The following is a 10,600-nucleotide window of genomic DNA, read 5'->3' on the forward strand; positions in this document are numbered from 1 at the left end:
TTCAGAATGTGTTGAGCTTTATCGATCAGGTTCAGAATGTGTTGAGCTTTATCCATCAGGTTCAGAATGTGTTGAGCTTTATCGATCAGGTTCAGAATGTGTCGAGCTTTATCGATCAGGTTCAGAATGTGTTGAGCTTTATCGATCAGGTTCAGAATGTGTTTGAGCTTTATCGATCAGGTTCAGAATGTGTTGAGCTTTATCCATCAGGTTCAGAATGTGTTTGAGCTTTATCGATCAGGTTCAGAATGTGTTTGAGCTTTATCGATCAGGTTCAGAATGTGTTGAGCTTTATCGATCTGGTTCAGAATGTGTTGAGCTTTATCGATCAGGTTCAGAATGTGTTTGAGCTTTATCGATCAGGTTCAGAATGTGTTGATCTTTATCGATCAGGTTCAGAATGTGTTTGAGCTTTATCCATCAGGTTCAGAATGTATTGAGCTTTATCGATCAGGTTCAGAATGTGTAGAGCTTTATCGATCAGGTTCAGAATGTGTCGAGCTTTATCGATCAGGTTCAGAATGTGTTTGAGCTTTATCGATCAGGTTCAGAATGTGTTGAGCTTTATCGATCAGGTTCAGAATGTGTTGAGCTTTATCGATCAGGTTCAGAATGTGTTGAGCTTTATCGATCAGGTTCAGAATGTGTTGAGCTTTATCGATCAGGTTCAGAATGTGTTTGAGCTTTGTCGATCAGGTTCAGAATGTGTTGAGCTTTATCGATCAGGTTCAGAATGTGTTGAGCTTTATCGATCAGGTTCAGAATGTGTTGAGCTTTATCGATCAGGTTCAGAATGTGTTGAGCTTTATCCATCAGGTTCAGAATGTGTTAAGCTTTATCCATCAGGTTCAGAATGTGTTGAGCTTTATCCATCAGGTTCAGAATGTGTTAAGCTTTATCGATCAGGTTCAGAATGTGTTGAGCTTTATCGATCAGGTTTAGAATGTGTTGAGCTTTATCGATCAGGTTCAGAATGTGTTGAGCTTTATCCCTCAGGTTCAGAATGTGTTGAGCTTTATCGATCAGGTTCAGAATGTGTTTGAGCTTTATCGATCAGGTTCAGAATGTGTTTGAGCTTTATCGATCAGGTTCAGAATGTGTTGAGCTTTATCGATCAGGTTCAGAATGTGTTTGAGCTTTATCGATCAGGTTCAGAATGTGTTGAGCTTTATCGATCAGGTTCAGAATGTGTTTGAGCTTTATCGATCAGGTTCAGAATGTGTTGAGCTTTATCGATCAGGTTCAGAATGTGTTGAGCTTTATCGATCAGGTTCAGAATGTGTTGAGCTTTATCGATCAGGTTCAGAATGTGTTGAGCTTTATCGATCAGGTTCAGAATGTGTTGAGCTTTATCGATCAGGTTCAGAATGTGTTGAGCTTTATCGATCAGGTTCAGAATGTGTTGAGCTTTATCGATCGGGTTCAGAATGTGTTTGAGCTTTATCCATCAGGTTCAGAATGTGTTGAGCTTTATCCATCAGGTTCAGAATGTGTTTGAGCTTTATCGATCAGGTTCAGAATGTGTTGAGCTTTATCGATCAGGTTCAGAATGTGTCGAGCTTTATCCATCAGGTTCAGAATGTGTCGAGCTTTATCCATCAGGTTCAGAATGTGTTTGAGCTTTATCCATCAGGTTCAGAATGTGTTGAGCTTTATCGATCAGGTTCAGAATGTGTTGAGCTTTATCGATCAGGTTCAGAATGTGTCGAGCTTTATCCATCAGGTTCAGAATGTGTCGAGCTTTATCGATCAGGTTCAGAATGTGTCGAGCTTTATCGATCAGGTTCAGAATGTGTCGAGCTTTATCGATCAGGTTCAGAATGTGTTGAGCTTTATCGATCAGGTTCAGAATGTGTTGAGCTTTATCGATCAGGTTCAGAATGTGTTGAGCTTTATCGATCAGGTTCAGAATGTGTTGAGCTTTATCGATCAGGTTCAGAATGTGTTGAGCTTTATCGATCGGGTTCAGAATGTGTTTGAGCTTTATCCATCAGGTTCAGAATGTGTTGAGCTTTATCCATCAGGTTCAGAATGTGTTTGAGCTTTATCGATCAGGTTCAGAATGTGTTGAGCTTTATCGATCAGGTTCAGAATGTGTCGAGCTTTATCCATCAGGTTCAGAATGTGTCGAGCTTTATCCATCAGGTTCAGAATGTGTTTGAGCTTTATCCATCAGGTTCAGAATGTGTTGAGCTTTATCGATCAGGTTCAGAATGTGTTGAGCTTTATCGATCAGGTTCAGAATGTGTCGAGCTTTATCCATCAGGTTCAGAATGTGTCGAGCTTTATCGATCAGGTTCAGAATGTGTCGAGCTTTATCGATCAGGTTCAGAATGTGTCGAGCTTTATCGATCAGGTTCAGAATGTGTTTGAGCTTTATCGATCAGGTTCAGAATGTGTTTGAGCTTTATCGATCAGGTTCAGAATGTGTTTGAGCTTTATCGATCAGGTTCAGAATGTGTTTGAGCTTTATCGATCAGGTTCAGAATGTGTTGAGCTTTATCGATCAGGTTCAGAATGTGTTGAGCTTTATCGATCAGGTTCAGAATGTGTTGAGCTTTATCCATCGGGTTCAGAATGTGTTGAGCTTTATCCATCGGGTTCAGAATGTGTTGAGCTTTATCGATCAGGTTCAGAATGTGTTGAGCTTTATCGATCAGGTTCAGAATGTGTTGAGCTTTATCGATCAGGTTCAGAATGTGTTGAGCTTTATCGATCAGGTTCAGAATGTGTTGAGCTTTATCGATCAGGTTCAGAATGTGTTGAGCTTTATCGATCAGGTTCAGAATGTTTTGAGCTTTATCCATCAGGTTCAGAATGTGTTGAGCTTTATCCATCAGGTTCAGAATGTGTTGAGCTTTATCGATCAGGTTCAGAATGTGTTGAGCTTTATCGATCAGGTTCAGAATGTGTTGAGCTTTATCGATCAGGTTCAGAATGTGTTGAGCTTTATCGATCAGGTTCAGAATGTGTTGAGCTTTATCGATCGGGTTCAGAATGTGTTTGAGCTTTATCCATCAGGTTCAGAATGTGTTGAGCTTTATCGATCAGGTTCAGAATGTGTTGAGCTTTATCGATCAGGTTCAGAATGTGTTGAGCTTTATCCATCAGGTTCAGAATGTGTTGAGCTTTATCCATCAGGTTCAGAATGTGTTTGAGCTTTATCGATCAGGTTCAGAATGTGTCGAGCTTTATCGATCAGGTTCAGAATGTGTTGAGCTTTATCGATCAGGTTCAGAATGTGTTGAGCTTTATCCATCAGGTTCAGAATGTGTTGAGCTTTATCCATTAGGTTCAGAATGTGTTGAGCTTTATCGATCAGGTTCAGAATGTGTTGAGCTTTATCCATCAGGTTCAGAATGTGTTTGAGCTTTATCGATCAGGTTCAGAATGTGTTGAGCTTTATCGATCAGGTTCAGAATGTGTTGAGCTTTATCGATCAGGTTCAGAATGTGTCGAGCTTTATCGATCAGGTTCAGAATGTGTTGAGCTTTATCGATCAGGTTCAGAATGTGTTGAGCTTTATCGATCAGGTTCAGAATGTGTTTGAGCTTTATCGATCAGGTTCAGAATGTGTTGAGCTTTATCGATCAGGTTCAGAATGTGTTGAGCTTTATCGATCAGGTTCAGAATGTGTTTGAGCTTTATCGATCAGGTTCAGAATGTGTTGAGCTTTATCCATCAGGTTCAGAATGTGTTTGAGCTTTATCGATCAGGTTCAGAATGTGTTGAGCTTTATCGATCAGGTTCAGAATGTGTTGAGCTTTATCGATCAGGTTCAGAATGTGTTGAGCTTTATCGATCAGGTTCAGAATGTGTTGAGCTTTATCGATCAGGTTCAGAATGTGTTTGAGCTTTATCGATCAGGTTCAGAATGTGTTGATCTTTATCGATCAGGTTCAGAATGTGTTTGAGCTTTATCCATCAGGTTCAGAATGTGTTGAGCTTTATCGATCAGGTTCAGAATGTGTTGAGCTTTATCGATCAGGTTCAGAATGTGTCGAGCTTTATCGATCAGGTTCAGAATGTGTTTGAGCTTTATCGATCAGGTTCAGAATGTGTTGAGCTTTATCGATCAGGTTCAGAATGTGTTGAGCTTTATCGATCAGGTTCAGAATGTGTTGAGCTTTATCGATCAGGTTCAGAATGTGTTGAGCTTTATCGATCAGGTTCAGAATGTGTTGAGCTTTATCGATCAGGTTCAGAATGTGTTTGAGCTTTATCGATCAGGTTCAGAATGTGTTGAGCTTTATCGATCAGGTTCAGAATGTGTTGAGCTTTATCGATCAGGTTCAGAATGTGTTGAGCTTTATCGATCAGGCTCAGAATGTGTTGAGCTTTATCCATCAGGTTCAGAATGTGTTAAGCTTTATCCATCAGGTTCAGAATGTGTTGAGCGTTATCCATCAGGTTCAGAATGTGTTAAGCTTTATCGATCAGGTTCAGAATGTGTTGAGCTTTATCGATCAGGTTTAGAATGTGTTGAGCTTTATCGATCGGGTTCAGAATGTGTTGAGCTTTATCGATCAGGTTCAGAATGTGTTTGAGCTTTATCGATCAGGTTCAGAATGTGTTGAGCTTTATCGATCAGGTTCAGAATGTGTTGAGCTTTATCCATCAGGTTCAGAATGTGTTAAGCTTTATCGATCAGGTTCAGAATGTGTTTGAGCTTTATCGATCAGGTTCAGAATGTGTTTGAGCTTTATCGATCAGGTTTAGAATGTGTTGAGCTTTATGAAAGATTATATGTGCATATATATTCTGTGTATGTGTTTTCTGCAAACTGTCCTTCTGATAACATAAAAGGGGAACTGATGTTTGTGTCCTATTTTTGCTGTGTACAGCGTGCACCCACCCAGCTGTTATCATCAACTGCAGAGCTATCTGTTCCTGGTTCATTTCTATCATATTATTGACATATATGGAGTTATCTTTCTGTTTCCTATGTAGGGTGCGTCCAACTATTAGGGCGTGGATTAATGGTATAAATATCACTGTTTTCCTGTTGTACTTCGAGAGCTGCATTCTGAATAAACCATATTGACTCTACTCGTGTGGTTCATTGACTTGCACTCTCCCAGGATCCTGAAGCTGTAACTGATTGCTGAGCTGAGACTGAGACACACAAAGACACAGGAACAATTTCCTACAGTGTTTGGTGACCCCGACGTGATTCATCCAGACAGGTAAGAGATGAATTTGATTCACTACCTGTTCTGGTTGTATCTCGAGAAACTTAGGGGAAAAATTTATACTACTTTTGTATAAAGAAATACATAGATTGATTGAACTGTGTGTGTCAGTGTCTGGCCAGTTAATCTTTGAAAATGGGGCAAACATATCCAAAGCCAGAACCAAGTGAAACTCCTAAAGTATATATTTGGATAATTTAGCCGGCTGGACAGAGGGTACACAATGGCAGAAATACCTGGGTTTCTCCGCAGTGCATTCGACCTAATTTATGGTAAACAGGGTGATCCAAATTGGGATTATGATTATATGAAAGGATATGACGTGTGGTATAAAATGGCTGATGTATGGAGAGACAAAACTCGGGCATACGTGCCAAGAGCCGTCTTAAAAACTAAAAATTTAATAAAGAAAAAATCCACGACTGCCGTGTCAGAACATTGTACTTTGCCACGGGAAAATCCTCCACCTTATGTTCCACCGTCTAATTTGGCGTGCGTTTCGAAAACTTCGCCTGCACCCCTCCAGGTTTCAGAGAAGCCTCGCGAAAACAAAAAAGAAAAAAAAATAAGAGAAATACCCAAAATTTATCACTTCCTACAAGTGAAGGGACCAATTCGGACAATTCTGAGTGTATTCATTTTACAGTGCAAATTGGGAGACTCGTACAATGAGGAAGCATTGATAGATGCAGTGCCAGTGTTAGAACCAGAAACTGATAAGATAGAGACAGTAAAAGAAGAAGAGAAAGATGAGACAAGGAAGACAAAAAAGACGCTTATTACCTTCAAGTGGCGTGATCGAGGGCCCGAAATGCTCACATAATTGGAAAAAACGTTTCTAAATCTAAAGGCAGCGAACCAACCGTGACTTATCACAGGTCACTAATTGTAAACAAGAAAAGGATGAACCGCCAGCGCAGTTCATGAAGCGATTTATCGATGTTTGGATGAATGTTGGTGGGATGGATTTAGATGTTAACAAGGAACACCCTATGTTCTTGTCTACTTTCAAGGCTAATTGTACTCCCGACCATCAGGATACACTAAAACATCACCTCAGTGATAGAAGTACGCTGAAAATTAAAGATGCCACAGCCAAAATTCGAACGTTAGAGTCTGACGGGTTGTTTCAGACCCAGGGTGTCAAGAAAAATGTTGTCAGTGTTGCAGTCCGACCCCAGAATCAGGGGTAGGGCCAGAATAAGGGTAGGAAGCCAGGTAAATGTAATTATTGTCAGAAGCCAGGACATTGGTATAGGGAGTGCAGGAAGCGCATATCGGACGAACAAACCGGCGCTGTCCTAAAAATGGGGAAGAGCACACTGTCTGTGCCCATGTATGGTGCTGGACCTGGTTTTCCGGGTCCTCAGCAATATGAGCAAGCAGGGCATAGCAACTACGGCCCCCCCAGCGCAGTACTGGGTCTGGGTATTGACAAGGTCTTAAATTCACTGATAGAACAGGGAGTGGTCGTGCCATGTAAAAGCTCATATCCTGATGGTAACTAGAGATTCACTCAGGACTTAAGGGCAATTAACGAAATAATTGTGCCAGTGGCCCCCGTGGTCCCTGATGTACCGGCCATCATGTCATCGATAAAATCAGATCATGAATATTTTTTCTGTTGTTGACTTGTGCTCTGCCTTTTTTTAGTGTCCCAGTGCACCCGAACACAAAGCAATTGTTTGCATTTACGCAAGACAAGAATGACACAAGGGTTTGTTGATTCACCAGCAGTCTTCACACAGGTAATCAGGGACTGCTTGTCTGATCTTAAATTGCCCACAAATTCATGCATGTTGCAGTATGCAGATGACATCATGGTTACAGGTGAAACCATTGCAGACTGTAGGGAGGCTACTGTCTGCCTTTTGCAGCGACTAGCTGACTGTGGTTTGAAGGTGTCAAAAAAAAGATGTAGTTCTGCTTATCAGAAGTCAAGTATTTAGGACATGTGCTTTCAAAGGGCCAAAAGCTGCTTTTTACCAGAGCGAATAAAAATAATTGTTGACACAAAACGAACAGCCACTAAGCATGCGTTAATGGCATTCCTTGGTTTGATTAATTATTGCCGGCAGTGGATTGCTGATTGCACAATTGGATGTGCTAAGAATGCGATGGGCATTGTTATTGATAATAATGGCCGCGTTTGTGTGCCAGCCTCGTGCGCTTAGTTCCTCATTTGGGAATTTCATGGTGTCACACACCGCGGCCAAAGAGGGGTATATGAGGATATGTCTAAATTCTTATGCATACAAGATTAAACAAGCAAGAATACAAGATACGTTAGGGAGATGTGTAATACCACAAAACCAGTAGCAAAGCATCAGACTTTACTGCTACCGGATAGCCCGTTACAACAATGGCAAGTAGATTTTACGCATTTACCTAAAAAAGGTCCATATAAATACTTATTGGTATTTATTGATAAGTTTTCAAGATGGATTGAGGCTTTCCCGTGCGCTAAGGAAGATGCAAAGACAGTTGTAACACATCTCATGAGGGAAATTATACCCAGATATGGTATACCACTCGCCATTGACTCAGACAAAGGCCCTGCTTTTGGGCAGGGCCAACAGAACCATTAAGGACAAATTAAGAAAAGCAATGCATACAGTAGGCCACAGTGACTGGCCAAAATTGTTGCCCGTTGTCCTAGCCGAGATGAGAATGGCACCCCATAAGGGTCTTAAAGGATGTGGCGTTGGATGTGACGTGCCCCTGCTCTAATATGCTATATAAGTTATTATGTGAGGCCCTCCATGAAAACTGGAGGAAGCTGCATTCGAGTTCTGCACCACTGCCGTTAGACCCAACACACTCGTTCAAAATTGGGGATGAGGTGATGGTCAAACAATTCTAAAAGATGGAGGATTCTTTTGAAGCTACAAAATATAGCTCCCCAACAAAAATCGTGGCGGTAACTCGAACTGCAGCACTAACGGAATCTTTTCCACAGTGGATCCAAGCTTTCAGTACTGAAGAAAATCCCTGGACAAACTGCTAACTATAATTGTGTGTTACAGGTGTCCCAGGACGTGTGCATTGATGGAAATGCAATGGCAATAATTGTAGAGAAGTAACTATGTCTGTCTAGGTACTGGAGCTGTCCGATACCTTAACAAGCCACTTAGGTAGGGTTTCCAAAAAGACCACTACTGCGTCAGGGGGCGGAGAGGCTGGAACAAGGGGCCACTTAGGTAGGGTTTCCAAGAAGACCACTACTGCGTCAGGGGACGGAGAGGCTGGGGCGGTGCGTGACCTGGACTGACTGGGACTGACCACGATTCTTTGCTTGGCTGACTGTCTGTTATTGCATAGCAGAGGAGCTGAACACGCAGCGCTGCTCATGACATAACACTCATCAGCACCAATATCCTTTTGATTTTATTTGCTTTGAAACCATTATTACTATCATTGTTATTATTGTTGTATTGATATTATGCATATTTTCAGAATGCAGCTGTATTATGTGAGTGTAATTACTCTCTGTATGACCTGTACCTTGGCTGTAAGGCCGACTGATAATCTGTTTTGGCAATATGCCAACTATACTGCTCGGGATGTCACCAATGACTCCTGTTATGTATGTCAACAAATAATGTCATCTGTTGTCAGCATCTCCATGCCCGTATTAGACCAGTCTGCTTATGATCATTCCTGTACGTTTCTGTATGAGTGGCCTGGAGGAAGAGACTATGCATGGCTGCCCAGAGCCCGCTGCGTTGACCATCGTCAGAATGGCTCCAGGCCCCAACACCCTTTTTTACCTGAACATATTGAAATTAGAATATATATTAAATTATCGACTGGCAAAGTTTGTCAATGACACCACTGATTGTATGACAGGGGTGAGAAGAGAATTAGGTGCCCTGCGCCTGATGACCACGCAAAACCGCCTGGCATTGGACATGCTCCTGGCTGATAAGGGGGGCGTCTGTGCCATGGTGGGGGATCAGTGCTGCACCTTTGTTCCTGCCGAGGATGAAGCTGAAGGAGCCGTGGGCCATGCTGTGGAAGAGCTGAGAAAGATGGCACATAAGCTGTATGGGGATGAAACCAAAGAGAAGGATTGGGGTTGGGGGCTGATGCATTCTTTGTTTGGTTGGGTAACACCCTTTGTGCCAATGTTGATTCCAATACTGCTGATTTTATTGGTCGTGTGTATCTTTGGGCCATGCTTAATGCAATGTTTGATGAATAGAGTATATGCTACGATCTCTAGCATGACACCGCCACATCACTATGAACCAATTTCAAAACGTTAAGCTTTCAGCTTAAAAGAGGGGATTGAAAGATTATATGTGCATATATATTCTGTGTATGTGTTTTCTGCAAACTGTCCTTCTGATAACATAAAAGGGGAACTGATGTTTGTGTCCTATTTTTGCTGTGTACAGCGTGCACCCACCCAGCTGTTATCATCAACTGCAGAGCTATCTGTTCCTGGTTCATTTCTATCATATTATTGACATATATGGAGTTATCTTTCTGTTTCCTATGTAGGGTGCGTCCAACTATTAGGGCGTGGATTAATGGTATAAATATCACTGTTTTCCTGTTGTACTTCGAGAGCTGCATTCTGAATAAACCATATTGACTCTACTCGTGTGGTTCATTGACTTGCACTCTCCCAGGATCCTGAAGCTGTAACTGATTGCTGAGCTGAGACTGAGACACACAAAGACACAGGAACAATTTCCTACAGGTTCAGAATGTGTTTGAGCTTTATCCATCAGGTTCAGAATGTGTTGAGCTTTATCGATCAGGTTCAGAATGTGTTTGAGCTTTATCGATCAGGTTCAGAATGTGTTGAGCTTTATCGATCAGGTTCAGAATGTGTTGAGCTTTATCGATCAGGTTCAGAATGTGTTGAGCTTTATCGATCAGGTTCAGAATGTGTTGAGCTTTATCGATCAGGTTCAGAATGTGTTGAGCTTTATCGATCAGGTTCAGAATGTGTTGAGCTTTATCGATCAGGTTCAGAATGTGTTGAGCTTTATCCATCAGGTTCAGAATGTGTTGAGCTTTATCGATCAGGTTCAGAATGTGTTGAGCTTTATCGATCAGGTTCAGAATGTGTTGAGCTTTATCGATCAGGTTCAGAATGTGTTGAGCTTTATCGATCAGGTTCAGAATGTGTTGAGCTTTATCGATCAGGTTCAGAATGTGTTGAGCTTTATCGATCGGGTTCAGAATGTGTTTGAGCTTTATCCATCAGGTTCAGAATGTGTTGAGCTTTATCGATCAGGTTCAGAATGTGTTGAGCTTTATCGATCAGGTTCAGAATGTGTTGAGCTTTATCCATCAGGTTCAGAATGTGTCGAGCTTTATCGATCAGGTTCAGAATGTGTCGAGCTTTATCGATCAGGTTCAGAATGTGTCGAGCTTTATCGATCAGGTTCAGA

The sequence above is a fragment of the Pseudorasbora parva genome, chromosome 2 (assembly GCF_024679245.1).
Source record: "Pseudorasbora parva isolate DD20220531a chromosome 2, ASM2467924v1, whole genome shotgun sequence".
Taxonomy (NCBI): Eukaryota; Metazoa; Chordata; class Actinopteri; order Cypriniformes; family Gobionidae; genus Pseudorasbora; species Pseudorasbora parva.